A 15,655-nucleotide genomic window follows, 5' to 3' on the forward strand; every position below is an offset into this window, starting at 1 on the left:
ATCCCTCTGAAATCTAACCACTTATATCGAAAAATCAATAATCGTCTTTAAAACTCGCGCCACGTCGAGTACTGCTTGGGTGCACTTGTCTCAACCATACCACCCCGACTACCGTCAACCGTGTCTACGTCAGCACCACCACAAAAAATCTGCGTCTTCTTCCCTTCTTACGAAATTTTCGCGCCACTGCAGTTCACGTACCATAATCAATATTAGGCGTTGGTTCCGGTCAATGGGGAAATTTCTCTCCAACAAAACTTCCCACCAAATAGGTCGCATCTCTGCTCAAATCCAATTATGTCATTTTCCTCTATCAAAATTAGGATCGCCTGCACTGAACATATTGACGTCACCTGTTCGGCACCAATGGCTCTCTTTCATCCATTAAACTTTTTAGCGTCTGGTCGAGGCCCTTGCTTATAGAGAGGTCAACGCTCTGGGCATGATGCTACCCTGCCATTTTCAGGTCTCTCCATTGTCTTTTTTTTTGCCGAGATATGGTATCTATCCTGATTTCTAAAAGTCAACTAGGCATCCCTCGTCGCATCACCATTGCCTGGCACTTACGAGTTGCCTCACTAGCTTTGTACACAACACTGTGCGGCTGGTCCCGGCTGAGGTTCGCGTCCTCCCTCGGGCATGGGTGTGTGTGTTTGTCCTTAGGATAATTTAGGTTAAGTAGTGTGTAAGCTTAGGGACTGATGACCGTAGCAGTTAAGTCCCATAACATTTCACACACATTTGTACATAACAGGCCGGAACAATGCCTTTTATGCACGATTGGGGTGTCCATCTTCCTCTGCGACATAGCTCTTCGTTAGATGTTGTTGTCCAGTTTCTGATCCAATATTCTCGCTGCCGTTAATACAATTCGACAACTTAACGAACAGAAGAAACGCTTGATAAGAAAGAAAGAGAAAACTTCTAGATAAAATATGAAATAAGCATGAAAGTCTGGTGGAAAAAGGATGACACCTTGCGTTACAGTCCACTTTGACTGAAAATTTTTCGGTATGGATGACCCGCTTAAGAAAAAGGTAATTGGACAGCTATAAGCAAAATTCTGGCCACCCCGTCGCCTCTCAAGCAAGCATGATCAAAGACCACATTACTCCGTAAATTATTAGCAGCTGAACATTTCTTTCTACCACCTCTATATACCTTGGGCCAGTAAGTACTACTGTATATATATTTTTCACTCATACCGAGGAATCTTCTAACAGTTAATATTAAATTCCAGTCACAAGGCGAACACTTCACCTTCTAAGTAATAATAAATGAAACATGAAGGACGAGTGTACCATCAACTATAGAATATAAGATTCGTTAAGGAAAGGTCAGAGTTTAATACACAATGTTTTAGCTCTGCCTCGGTAATTCTATATTACAATTCCTTGCCCACTCAACATTCGGAATACGTATTAACTTAAGGTCTTCATACACATCTCCCTGTTCTATTAGTTTATGCGTTTAGACATTATATAGGTTCATATTAACTTTAATTATGTCAAATCAATTACACGAAATCTCCTTAGAATACTCAGATCAACTCAATGAACATGAGACAATTTGTTTTACTATTTGAAATTATGGAAAGAGTATGATTGTTACAAGGTTAATGTCAGATTGGTCTTAATTATTCTGTCAAACCGTCTTGTTAAGATAATACTACAAATTTCGACTAACTATCCATGTTTGTGGCATTATTATGCTACTAACTGTGTACAGGGTAGACAAGCAATACAAATATAGATGTATGCAAACAGGATGACTGTAGCACTGAGGTAATAAGTATAGCATACTACCCTGTGTTGCCTTGTCTCCTTATGCATCACAGTTTTCTACAAAAAAATATAACACAAATATTAGAAACAACCCGAATACAATAATCTGATCCATTTTTGACCTGTACAAATACATAATAAATAAGTCTGAATGACCCTTGAAAGAAATGCTCGTGAGACACACGTATTTTGATCCACTTTCCGCTACACAGTGCTGTCTCAGACGGGGCTTCGGATGGTCTTATGTTTCGAGTCAAGCAAAAAATGTCACATTGTAAGGTTCTGGGCAGTGAGAGTACATCATATGTAGCTAGTGGGGCTAACAACTGATAGTAGCAGGCTCTCTTCAGTCCATGTCGGCTGTGCAGGGAGACCTCTGGTCTCGTTCATAGACTCACTCTTCTCTTCCAAGCTCTTTGGTCAGTGCAGCTACCTGGCAACCGTCTTGTGACTTCTTTTCTCTTACACTGTTGTGGCTGGTGCTGGTTCTGGCCGTCAACTTGACTGTGGTGACACAGGGAGTTGCTGTACCTTTTGCAACCAAATGCGTAACGTTCTAAGGTGCGAGTAGTGTCGACTGACCATCTTCGCTATCGTCTGGATCTTAATAAAATGGCACATTGATCAGCCAGCAATGGGCAGTAGTTGGAATTCTTCCTACGAGAACAAATCCAGATAGCCAGGGAGGGGTTCCTTAGCATATTCTCCTTCGTCTCGGATTAGGTGCAAAAGAAGTCTCCTAATGAGCGAAAAACGTTCTTTAATCGACAGAGTGTAATGCTATGCTCCAGCAAGAATCCCCTCCAGGCAGTAGATAATATTAAAGATAACAATCACCAGGATATATGTCTCGATGCGGTCGTCCGTACAGTAGTCCCTGGTTTGTTGTAGGTTGACCATACCACTTTGGGTAACCTCATCTCAGCCAGCATGTGCCACCTCGAGGTCGCCGACCACGCATCCCCATGGGACACGTTGTGAGCACCATTGTGCCTCTCAGTATCAACCTGCACTGCTACTTGCAACCCAGGCCAGCTGTGGCCTATTGATAGGAACATTTTTTGTGATTGATTTAACCTCATTCAAGTTAGTACAAACCCACATATTGTTTAAATGCATAAACCAATAGAATAGGTAGACGTTTGTTGGGACCTTAGGTTAATACGTATTGCAAATTTATGGTGGAGAAGGAATCCCAGTAGAGAATTACGACAGACAGAATTGAAATATTACTAAGGGGACACTGTATGTCCTACGTCGCCAATGTTAAATTATCGAGATTTGTGACCCATTATCTTCGAAACTTTTTAAGACACCAACTTACAATTTTCCATAATTATTGAATACATCTTTCTAGGTACACTGAACTAGAACTATTAATAAAATTGTATTGTGGGGCATATTATCTCTTTTTCCAAACACTCAATTTTTCGACAGAATTTTGTAAATAAATGAACATAAAACAAAAATTATTGCATATGTGTTGAATCTCACACTCAGCATGCTGTAAAAATTTCATGTCTCTACTATCAGTAATTTTTTAGAAACCGGATCATTTATTGCAAAAAATGTAGTTCAGAGATATTGAAGTTTAAACCTTTTTTATTACAAATTCTTATACAGATTTACATTTCTGCATCTTTTATGTGGTAGAATTACCCTGGCCCATAGTTTGTGTCTTCTTCGGTGTCACAACAGCCCAGTGCTTTCCTCCTCCTTTTCTTTCTTGCTTCTTTTGTCATTTGCTGAGCAGCTAACTGTGCTTTACGTACACGAAGCTCATCCAGTTCCCGCAGTCCTTTAGCTGTGTTCTGTCCAAATCTTGTCCCTGACTTCTCCAGAACCTTAAGTCTTTTATAGTTCCCACCATTAAATGTTATTACAGCATCAGACACTGCTAACTTTACTCATAAGGCCAACAAATACATTTTTAGGCACATGGCACCACACAATATTACTGAAGGGCTCATTCACATTCTGGGTCTTTAGTAGCTCAGGATTTGGCAAATCTCTGTATATAGGTTTTGATTGCCTCCATTACCGTCCATAATATCATTGCTTTTACCACTGTCACCCGCTTCTAAAGTTACTTTCCTTTTTGATGCACTAGGGGACTTGGTCACTTCAGAAACATTATCGTGGTTTCCTACTGCTAGCAGGTCTCACATATCTGTTACCCCCAAATTTTCGTTACTGGAAGTTACTTTTACGCTTAGTCATTTTATTTACGTATAAAAGCAATAGAAGCTAGCTTACTACAAAAACAGCCGATAATCACACTAATTTCAACGAAAACCAGTATCAGAAAAAAAGGATTGATTTGTTTATTCGTAATGCCAACTTCTGGGACGTAGCATTAGGCACAAAATAAAGCAATTCACGTCCTTCTAGACTGCTTAGTTCCCAAGATTTGACTGCTCAACTGTGGCAGTATATGCATAGCCGCAAAATTTCACAGTCAAACATCAACATTCAAAATATTATTCGAAGGTCTCAAAATTGTCTGATTTTAATGTATTATATACTAAAATGTTCAGGAAAGTCCAAAGTACATTATGGAGTAGGAAACAGAAAATGTCAAATTTCAACGAATTTCACAACGTCACCTTAATATATGCTAATTTTTTTTTATTTTTAGTCACTCAGAAGCACTCATCATACTGTATATCATCTTCTTGATCTTTTTCCACGTTTTTTCTTCTTTCTAGACGCCTCAATGGCCAGCTGTGCTGCATACTCTGCTTTATCAATGCGAACCTTTTCCATCTATTCAAGTTCTCTGATGCAGTTTGCTCCAGGGTTAATTCCCATATGCTGTAGCACCTTCGCCCTTCCAATGTTGCCATTATTAAGAGCAATAACAGCATCACTAACCCCCCACTTTAGTGTCTTCATTCCAACAAAAACATTTGCTAAGTGAGTCCATATAAGATTATTGAACGACTCATTGGGATTTTGACTCCGATCATGGAGACACTTCTTCAGTAATTCAGGATTTGCTAGGTCTCTGTAAATAGGTTTTATGACATCCAGGACTGCTGCTGGGATGGAATGTTTATGGCCATATGAACTGTCCGAGTATTGGGCATTGCGGTAATTGCACCATCAATCAGGTCCAGGAGGGCAAAGATGGTGTACTGGTTTTTCATCAGTTGACAGTCTGTGGAAGAAGGTAGTCTATACTGCTTGCTTCTTTTTCAACAAATCCTCAGCATTATTTCTAATAGCAATCCCATAATACTGCTGTAGTTCGTCAATCCTTTTGTCCGTCAGCCTGCCTCTTATTGATTTGCCATCAGAGAGTTTCTTGTCTCTCAAACTTTGTTTCAGCTTTCTCAACCTTGTGCCCATCCTCTTCTGGACTTGACCAACACATTCTAGTTTTGTGATAATCTTGTTACCATAAGGCTGAGCGGCTACTACACTGTTATATGCTATTGAGTCTCCATCACCTAAGAGCTAGTCCGCCCCGGTAGCTGAGTGGTCAGCGTGACAGACTGTCAATCCTAAGGGCCCGGGTTCGATTCCCTGCTGGGTCGGAAATTTTCTCCACTCAGGGACTGGGTGTTGTGTTGTCCTAATCATCATCATTTCATCCCCATCGACGCGCAGGTCGCCGAAGTGGCGTCAAATCGAAAGACCTGCACCAGGCGAACGGTCTACCCGACGGGAGGCCCTAGCCACACGACATTTCCATTTACCTAAGAGCTTAGTGTAACACGCTCCCCTTTCATTCACTCACAGATCAACGAAAAATTTCAGTAGCTGCTGAGGCCTCCATAACACCTCTTGTTCCTTCATAATTTGTCACAGATATGCCCATTTTCATTCCATGATTTACACTAATGACAATGTTTGGTTAAAATCTGGAAATCTATTAGCTTTCCAGTATCCACACTGGTCACCATAGCAACAGGATTCTTTGACTTATAGCTGCGCTTCTGCCAAGTGACATCAAAAGCTACTGGTATGTCAGTCATACCATCATTTATTTCAACAGCTTCGTTTGCAGCACCCTTCAGTGACTCATATGCAACAGATTCAACAGCAGCTCCAATAAATCCTCCATACTTGTCGATTTGACAAGGTGGGTGTGGCATATTCATCCTGGCACACGTTGTTTCTGTTGCAGTGTGTCCTTTGCCAATAGCTCTCAATCCATAAAACTACCTAACATTTACTTCAAAATGATTATCTTTACACTTATCAGAATTCCAAAATGAATTAGTATATTTACAACTGGCACAATTAATGATAAGTTTCCTGGCTAGTCCATTTGACACCTCACTGTCTTGATGTGAACTATCTGGCCATCCATATATTTTACAACACACACATTGAACTAACACCCTTCTTAGGATGTGTAAATCTATCATAATATAACCTAACCTACCATTTACATCACTTTAGTTGTGAGAAAACTGTGTATCTCAACGTTTTATTTTAATCTTCGAAGCACTGAAGATACTCAGTGGATACTGGGAAGCACTCTGGATACTGACGAGTTTGACTGTATTTCATTGTCTGTAACTTCACACACCACATGTTGAACATAATGTTTACCTTTATTCGAAAATCTGTTACCATGAAACCCACGTTTCTTAAAGTCACTTCGTTTTGGCATCATACTTTACTTCTTGAAAGGTGTACCAATCTATTTGCCTCTTTTCCTCGGAAAAACATTAGCACATCGATATACAATGCGTGTTTATACTATGAAACGATATGATACTGTTTTTGACAGTGCTACCAATAGAAACACATAATTTAACCATTATAACACAGCAATCCACAGCCTTCTATATAAGAAATGACCGAATTTCTTAGATCTTGCGGTAATGCACGCAAAGATTTTAAAATTTTCAACCAGTGTAGATTGTATTTAAAAAATAAAGTACTTCCCATATATATATATATATATATATATATATATATATATATATATATATATATATATATATATATATATAGATCTTTACGTGCATTACTTCAAGATCTAATAAAATCGGTAATTTTTTATAGAGAGGGCTGTGGATTGGTGTGTTATAAAGGTTATATTACGTGTTTCTATTGGTAGCACTGTTATAAACAGTATCATGTCGTTTCATAGTATAAACACACATTGTATATGCACGCTCTGCTTCAGAAGGGTTACGATTGCCTTGAGTGCAGTTTTAAAACTTTATTGTGGATCTGAGGCGAGCAAATATTCTTCCTTGCGGTACTTAATGACTGCTTTTCCCTGCATGTGTGGTTTTAATAAGGCACAAGAGCCTTATGCATATGGCAGAATGATTATAAGCAGTGGATTGCGTGGCTGAACGTGGCTGTGTTGAGGTGCTCTGGGACGACATTAAAATTGTATTGTGCTTAACTTCATGTTTCCTCTGTTGTAGAAACGAGTGCATATTTGGTTGGTATTAAGCTTTGGCATGGTGCAAAAGTGTGAAGGGATGAACTGCGTGGTCTTATGTACCCAGTGGGTCCCCAGTAACCAGTTGGGTGCCACGGAATTTTTATTTAAAGCTGGTTTAAGTCGTTTCACAGCTTCAGGACAGTTCGTAATCACTTATATTTATGTATGAACTCAGTGAATGGTTGGAAAAGCGAATTCTGTAACATTCTCTGCTTACCATGAGTGTGTGCATTGCTAACTCACTCAGCACTAAACTGTTTGCTGAATCCTTGTTTAGAAGTAGAAAGTTTCCAGGAGGTCTATGCCTGTAAAATTTCTTTTCATATCTATTCGACTGTGAATTATTTGCTGAATTGTAACTGATGGCAGTATAGCACATTTTATCTGTTCTAAATGCTCTGACTATTTTTTTAAGAAATTGCCATACCTGATGTCTAAGTATTTGCAGTGATTTGAAGGGCGACAGCTACTACCCTGGTTAAGTGGAGTTAGAACAAACAAAATTATATCAATTTATTTGGAAAATTGCAAATTTTATAATGAGATAAAAATCCGAAAATGTGAAAAAAAATTTTTCGTTCTCTCAGAAAAATCAATGACTGTTACAGCGACAAAATAGGGTATCAAAGTGCAAATATAATAGTTTGACGAATCCGAAATCATATAAATTCTGAGGCTCGATTTCGTTTGTTTTTGGGGATTGTACATTTTGAATAACACACGACGCTTGAATGATTCTATAGATTTATCAGCAGCTAAATATCTATATGGTCAATAAATTTCGAGAAACTTGCGACACAAGTAATCCAACACATTCTTCACTTTACTCAGACGTGACTGAACCTGAATGTTGACGTGTAAAGCACCTTCTGGACTAGAAACATGAGGTGCCCACAAAATCAGTATAAATCGTCTGCGAGTAAAACGGTCTGAAAAGAAGTCACACGATTGTAATCATTCTCTTGAAAAAAAGTTCTTACACTTTTATAGTGCCATATTCAGCACCACAGCATTGGAGCCTGATGATGGAACATTACCAGTTTCAGTTTAAACCACATTCTGAATCGTCAAAAGGAAAATCTGTAGAGTCGGAGTCATACTCGCTCCACATTCACCACGAATCTTGTGCTGAATCACTAGAAAAATGTACATTTTCATGCTTTTCATCACCATCTTCAGTAGAAATACTTAGAAATGAATCACTCGGATCATGTAAATCACTCTCACTATCGTTGTCACTTAGAGACTCGCGCGTTTCGTCACAGGGTTATTTGGTAACTATGATAGCGTTACGGAGATGTTTAATAAACTCAAGTGGCAGACTCTGCAAGAGAGGCGCTCTGCATCGCAGTGTAGCTTGCTCGCCAGGTTTCGAGAGGGTGCGTTTCTGGATGAGGTATCGAATATATTGCTTCCCCCTACTTATACCTCCCGAGGAGATCACGAATGTAAAATTAGAGAGATTAGAGCGCGCACGGAGGCTTTCAGACAGTCGTTCTTCCCGCGAACCATACGCGACTGGAACAGGAAAGGGAGGTAATGACAGTGGCACGTGAAGTGCCCTCCGCCACACACCGTTGGGTAGCTTGCGGAGTATAAATGTAGATGTAGATGTAGAAGACTGTAAAATTTCATTGATCAAAATAAACATGAAAAATAAAAGATTCAATACATTAATATGAAAGTGAAAACTAAATTATATTTTTATATAGATTGTGATTATTTACAGATATGGGTAACGAATTTAAAAGAGTAGTAGTTTCACAAAGATTATCAAATATTCATAACAAGATATTTATTTAATAAAATTGCAGCCAAATTGGCGTATAAAGCTACTTTGCTTAACATTTTACATTTTTCCATGTTCATCTATAGATTTCACTCTTCCACTGAACAATTTTATGTGATATCATTCACAGGCTTTGTTTCACAGTTCACACACATACATGTTGTGGTTGGGTCATGATAAGTTTTGTTCTTACAAATTAGATGATGAAAGCTGTGAATAGAAAATCTAGTTACGATATGTCACAGTTCGAAGTTTGGTGCTGTCCATGAGCGGTTCGTCATTGCTTCAGTGCCACAGAACTCCAGTCATACTTTTTCTTGTTTATCCTCTATGGTCTTCAATTGTTTTCTGGAAACTCTGGTGTGTGACATCATATATCAAAGATTGACGTTTTCAATTAGGAATGTCTCTCTCGCTAGCAGGTACTCTAGTCTAGACCCTGTTGTCTTTGAGAGACCTATTGCTCCTTTTAGATAAGTAGATTTTACCTTTTCTAGTGTTCCTAGATGTTTTTCTTTCAGGTGCTCCTATATAACCTCCATCCCATAGGCCAGGATTGGCAAGATTTTTGTGTTGAATAAGTTCATGGCCGTTTCTAGACCCAGTAGGTGGATGTTTGTGCTGTCCTGTATAGCACTTATTGCTTGGGATGCACGTTCTGTTGTATGTTTTGTGAAGCATTTGGCTGTTGGTTGCAATGTCACCCCTAGATATTTAAAGTCTGATGAGATTTTTATTTTTGACCTCTAATGTTAATTTCCGCATTCTTGAGATTTTGTCTCCTTTTCTGAAATTTACCATTTCTGTCCTTGTTATGTTTATGTATAGTTTGTGTACACTGCACCATTTGCCTATTTTCTCAATGATTTTCTGCAGCTTCTGTATATCTGTTGAAACTACAGCCATGTCACCAGTGAATACATATATGTATACATCTTCATTTTCTTAATGAGGTATCAAAATCATTAAATTGTAAATCTTTGTGTACATACTTAGCAAAAACAATATATTTTTTAAGTATAAATATATTCTCAAAATTATGTTTCGTTCATTTTTATACCAAACGTTAATTTTTAATCCATTACATTTATCTTAAGCATAATTAAATTTTGAAGCGATATTATTGCCCTTCTTATGATAATGATCTATAGCACACTCATAAATTGTATTTCTTTTACTGAATTGTGTATATTTATATTTGGTAACTATATTGCTTAGTTTAATTTTTAATAACTCAGTCATTGAACTGTGTAATAATATTTGTACATTCAGCCATGGTGGCATAATCTGCTTTATCTGAAGCTAATTTATGTTCTAAATATTAATTCCTGACTGCATCATAGCCACTGTTTTCAAAACATGTTTGTGAACTAGTCTGCTAATTTCCGTTTTATTTCTCCTAAATTTAATTCTTTATTAAGTTTTTCGTTTTATATTAATTTTTTATTCTATTTCTTACTCACGTGTGACTCAAATTATGTATTAATTTGTGATTCTGTTTCTAAATCAAAATAAATATTTGAATCTAATTTTTTATTCATTATGATTGTATTTTTCCTAAAATGATTTTATTAATTTTTGTTTCTATTATTTTCCTAATTCTACATTTTGTATTTTTATTTTATTGCCAAAAATGTCATTTATTTAATTCAAAATATCATAAAAATCAAACTTATCTCATCATAATTACAATGCAAATAAACACAATGACCACAGATAAATTTATCAAAATTTCGTATTATTTCAGAAATATAACATAAATCATTTTCTCACAAATAAGTAATTTACTCTTTTGGTGTATCGTCAAAAAATAAGAATCAAAAATAGTTATTGTCTGATTTGTGTTATAATAAGACATCCATTGCGTAGCACCATTACCAGAAATTGTTAAATTCACTACACACATTCAAAAATTTTGATTTATTAAATACGTCATCAATTAAAAAATGGCTCTAAAATGGTAAATTTGTAATTCCCTCATAAGATTGACTTCATCAAAATTTGATAGATGTATATTATATTTTTAATTATTTTTTAAAAATATTTTTACTCCAGCACCAGCTGATGCATGCTTAGAGCTACATCCAGCTCCTTTCTTCTGTATTGCTTGTTTTTTGCATAGTACTGAATTGGCTGCTGCATCATTCCACCAGCAAATGAAGCAACAGCTGCTAAATATGGTAATGCAAGCAATAATACATGATGTAATCCTCATCCACAATTCCTTTTTGTTAAAAGTTTATCAATTTTTCACAATAGTTGTCCCTAGTGTTATAAGGAAATTCCCACCATTTTTGTGTCTCTTTAGCTTTTGACCATCTGTTCAAAATTACCAATATTATTTATTTGATCATTATTTAGTATAATTTTAATTGATTTAACCTCGTTTTATATTTCTTTGGGCGATAATGTTCGATCACAGAATTATTTATTTATAAAGTTTATAATGTAATAAGTGGCATTTTGATTAAAAATTAATATGTTTAAAATATGTATCCGATTTCAAAGTTATAATCACCAACCATTTTCATCAAGACCCTGACTGATTTTCTTTTAGCAAACATTATTTCTCCTACAACAGTTGCTGCTAATTTGCCTCCTAATTTTTGTTTCCAGTTAATTCTACTCTATGAATAATATCTAATCTATTGGTTACCTTTATACCATCACTAATCCAAATTTATTCAAGTAGTTTCTCTGTATATGTTGATTATGGTTTCATCTGTGTTTTCATCCATGCTGGAGTCTAAATCTGCTTAGAATTTTGGGAAATAGTCATCTACAATTTTTTTGTCAGCATGTTGTACTTTATTCCTCTACTTGACTTTGTTATTTTATTTTATTTTATTTTACTTCATTATCTTCAGTTTTATTATTCTTTTAGAATATACTACTAGTGCATGAAATAATGTATCTGCATAATTTGACAAACAAGTACCATTTAAATATAGTGCCCATATCATAGTTAGAAGGTTCATTAAGCAATTTGTACTGTCAGATGCCCTTTCACTAGCTGTTAATGTATCTCCATCAAATTTAATACAATTTTTTAAGCTATCAACAAATATAAATGTACTTGCAGGTATGAATCCCAAAACTTGATCTCCATAAGGTTGATATATTCCAGCATTCTTCCACTTGCATTTATTTTTTAGCACTTTGTTCTTCACGTATTACCTTTTTATGTTTTTGACCTGTTCTTCATATTTACTGAATGCATATTGTACTTCAGATTCACTTAATGCATAATCTTATTGTTTAATACCGCTCATATCGTCAGATTCTACTACTTCTCTATCTTCTTCAATAGCTTTTAACAAACTGTCATCTAAGCCTGGAATTCCTCTGGAACTTTTTGTATTGCATCAATAACAGCCACTTCTTTTTTATATGTTTCAAATTCTGTTGTAGAATGTTGCCTACAACTTTTAAATTTTTCTTTTAATTCTTTTTCCTTTCTATTTTGCCTTCCATCTTACACAATCTCAGGGCTATATGTTGCCAACAGTTAATAACGATAAGAACATTAATAATTTGTTTTTTGACTTGTTAAATTTTTTATATTTTGGCTTTTCTATATTCTTATACTTTGTGTATTTACATATCACTGCTTTAGTTTTTATATTTATATAGTTAAAAGAGATTTTATTTAATTTTTATATTTACCTACATTAATTGTTCTTGTCGTATCTGTGGTAATAAATCCAAATTTATCGTCTTTCTAGAACTATAATTTAAATCATAGTACATATGGCTGTTGATATACTTTCCGGGATTTGAGGTCATGGTCCAAGAACTTTTCATCTCCTTACGTTTCGTCCAGGACTGCGCTGGACTTTCTCAGAGGTGCTGCTCTGCTGAGTCTTGCCGACTGACTGGTCGGGTGTCTGAGAGCGACTTATATATTGTGAGAAAGGGGGGAGTGGTTCAGGTGACATGTGATGAGCAGTGATAATCCACAGCAAAGATAAGGTTGACTATTGATTACCACCTTGTGAAAGATAAAAATTGTTAGCAATTTTGTAGAGCCACTGTCCATATATTGCTAAGTTTCATAGCCTCCTCTTTCCTATTAAAATTATCGTGATGTTTATAAATTTCAATAGTTTCTCTATATAGCCGTGGATAGTAATTTAACGTTGTAGATAAAACTTCGGTATCCGAAAACTTCACTTGGTGCTTGCCTGGTTGAAGAGCATGTTCCTCTACAGCTGATTTTTCTATTTTTCCAAGTCGACAAAGACTTTTATGCTCTTTCAGTCGCGTGTTTATGCTTCTTTTGGTAGTACCAATATAAACTTTACCTCAGGTACATGGAATTTTATACACACCACATGGCGACAGGGGAGTGCGTTTATCCTTCACAGATCGTAGTACTTGACTTATTTTCTTTGTTGGTTTAAAGACAGGTTTTATGTCATGTTTTCGTAAAATCTTACTGATCCGATCTGTTACTTTTTTAATAAAAGGGAGAACTACTGTATTTTTCTGTCATTGTGGTTCATTCTTATCTTTTGGTCTTCTATTCCTTGGACGCAAATTTCTATTTATCTCTTTTCTTGAGTAGCCGTTTTTTTTCAAAAGCCTGCTTCAGATGTTTCACTTCAGCATCCAAATGTTCAGGTGTACATATCTGTTCCGCTCGATCGACAAGACTTTTTATGGCACCTCTTTTTTGTTGTGGATGATGATTAGAATTTTTATGTAAATATCTGTCCGTATGTTTTCGGATACCAGAGTTTTATCTACAACGTTAAATTACTATCCACGGCTATGTAGAGAAGCTATTGAAATTTATAGACATCACGATAATTTTAATAGGAAAGAGGAGGCTATGAAACTTAGCAATATATGGACAGTGGCTCTACAAAATTGCTAACAATTTTTATCTTTCACAAGGTGGTAATCGATAGTCAACCTTATATTTGCTATGGATTATCACTGCTCATCACGTGTCACCTTAACCATGCCCCCCTTTCTCACAATATATAAGTTGCTCTCAGACACCCAACCAGTCAGTCGGCAAGACTCAGCGGAGCAGCGCCTCTGAGGAAGTCCAGCGCAGTCCTGGACGAAACGTAAGGAGATGAAAAGTTCTTGGACCACGACCTCACATCCCGGAAAGTATATCAACAGCCATGTCACCCGGTTGTGAAAGCCTTCATTCTACAATAGTACATATGATTTAAATATCTATCATGTTACCTAAAAATATTTGCAATTTTAGATAATGTGCGATTAATTGTTCTGGTAGTTTTAAAAAAAAATTTTTAATTATAACAAACTGTTCTTTAATTTTTATCCTGAGGAACATTTCTTTAAGTATGTCTTGAGTTTTCTGGAATGTAAGCATAAAATTAAAAAAAACTTAATTATTTTCACATTCGGAGAATTGTATAAGTTCTTCATAATTTTCAGAAAGCTAAGAAAGCTGAAGTATTCAGCTATATTTATAAATTAATTTCTTTTGCATTTTAATTAGTTATTGATATTATTGTTCTTCAAAAATTTTAGAATAACATTATAAATGATTAATTTTGTCACAGTTTAAATACTCTGGAGCTGGAATATAGAGAAGAGTTGTTAACATTGCTTTACCACAACCACTTTTTACTGATATGGAACATCAAATGAAATTTGGTGGAGTTGTATCATGTTTATTTTTCATTTTCTTTTGTGTAATTTTTTGTTTTAATTTTCATTTAATTAGATAAATTTTATTAGTATTAATAATTTTTAGTATTAAACGAGCCACTTATTTAAATTAATGGGTAATTTATCAGTTCTTAAAACAAGTCTATCTGTTCCTTTATGCTGATAAACATGTTACAGTAGTTGGTTTCCATTCAACTATTTAACATAAAAATTAATTCAAAGGATAATAAATTACATTGTAATAGAGAAACCACAATCACTTCTACTAGAAAGAAAAGTAGAAAAAGTTTATAAAAATTTATTCATTCCAAAAATTCATAATTATATATAATTATGGGAGGACCAACTTTTAATAAGCTTAAAGTGGAATCGCCTATAACCGATGAACCAAGGTCACATGTCATTGTTCCAATTAATAATTAACAATTCAGGATTTAGTGATAAATATTGCTCATCACAATAGTAATTTGAAGAATTTAATGCTGTTATTGTAACAGTTATTTTATAAATTAATAAAAAAACTATTTAATATTTCGAAATCAATTAAAAATTCTCAATCTTTATAAATAAACAAGATTGAGAACTATTATCTTTATTCTCTGGCAGTCAGTAAGTAATGTAATAATAATATAAATATTCCTAATAAAGTTGTATATGATGTTTAAAATTATTTGGGCTCATTGTTCAGATTAGCCTACTTATGAGGAAAAATCTAATTCATAATGAGTGGTAAACAATGCAGCAAGACTATTTAATTTTGTCACTATAATAAGGGAAATAATATTTAATCAAGAATACAACATCGTTTCATTCCTTCATCTGGTTTAATTAATGTAGCCTTGGTAATTTCTGATAAATTTTTTAATAGGGTAGGATGTATACTTAATAATGTTGAAGAAAAAATAAAAAAATAAGTATTTTATATTTTAGTAATCTTAAGAGAATCTGTAAAAATTACAAATAAGTAATGTGGAAAAGAAATTTAACGATAGTCTTTAGATAGTCTTCAAG

This window comes from Schistocerca piceifrons, chromosome X (assembly GCF_021461385.2).
Source record: "Schistocerca piceifrons isolate TAMUIC-IGC-003096 chromosome X, iqSchPice1.1, whole genome shotgun sequence".
In the NCBI taxonomy this organism is placed as follows: domain Eukaryota; kingdom Metazoa; phylum Arthropoda; class Insecta; order Orthoptera; family Acrididae; genus Schistocerca; species Schistocerca piceifrons.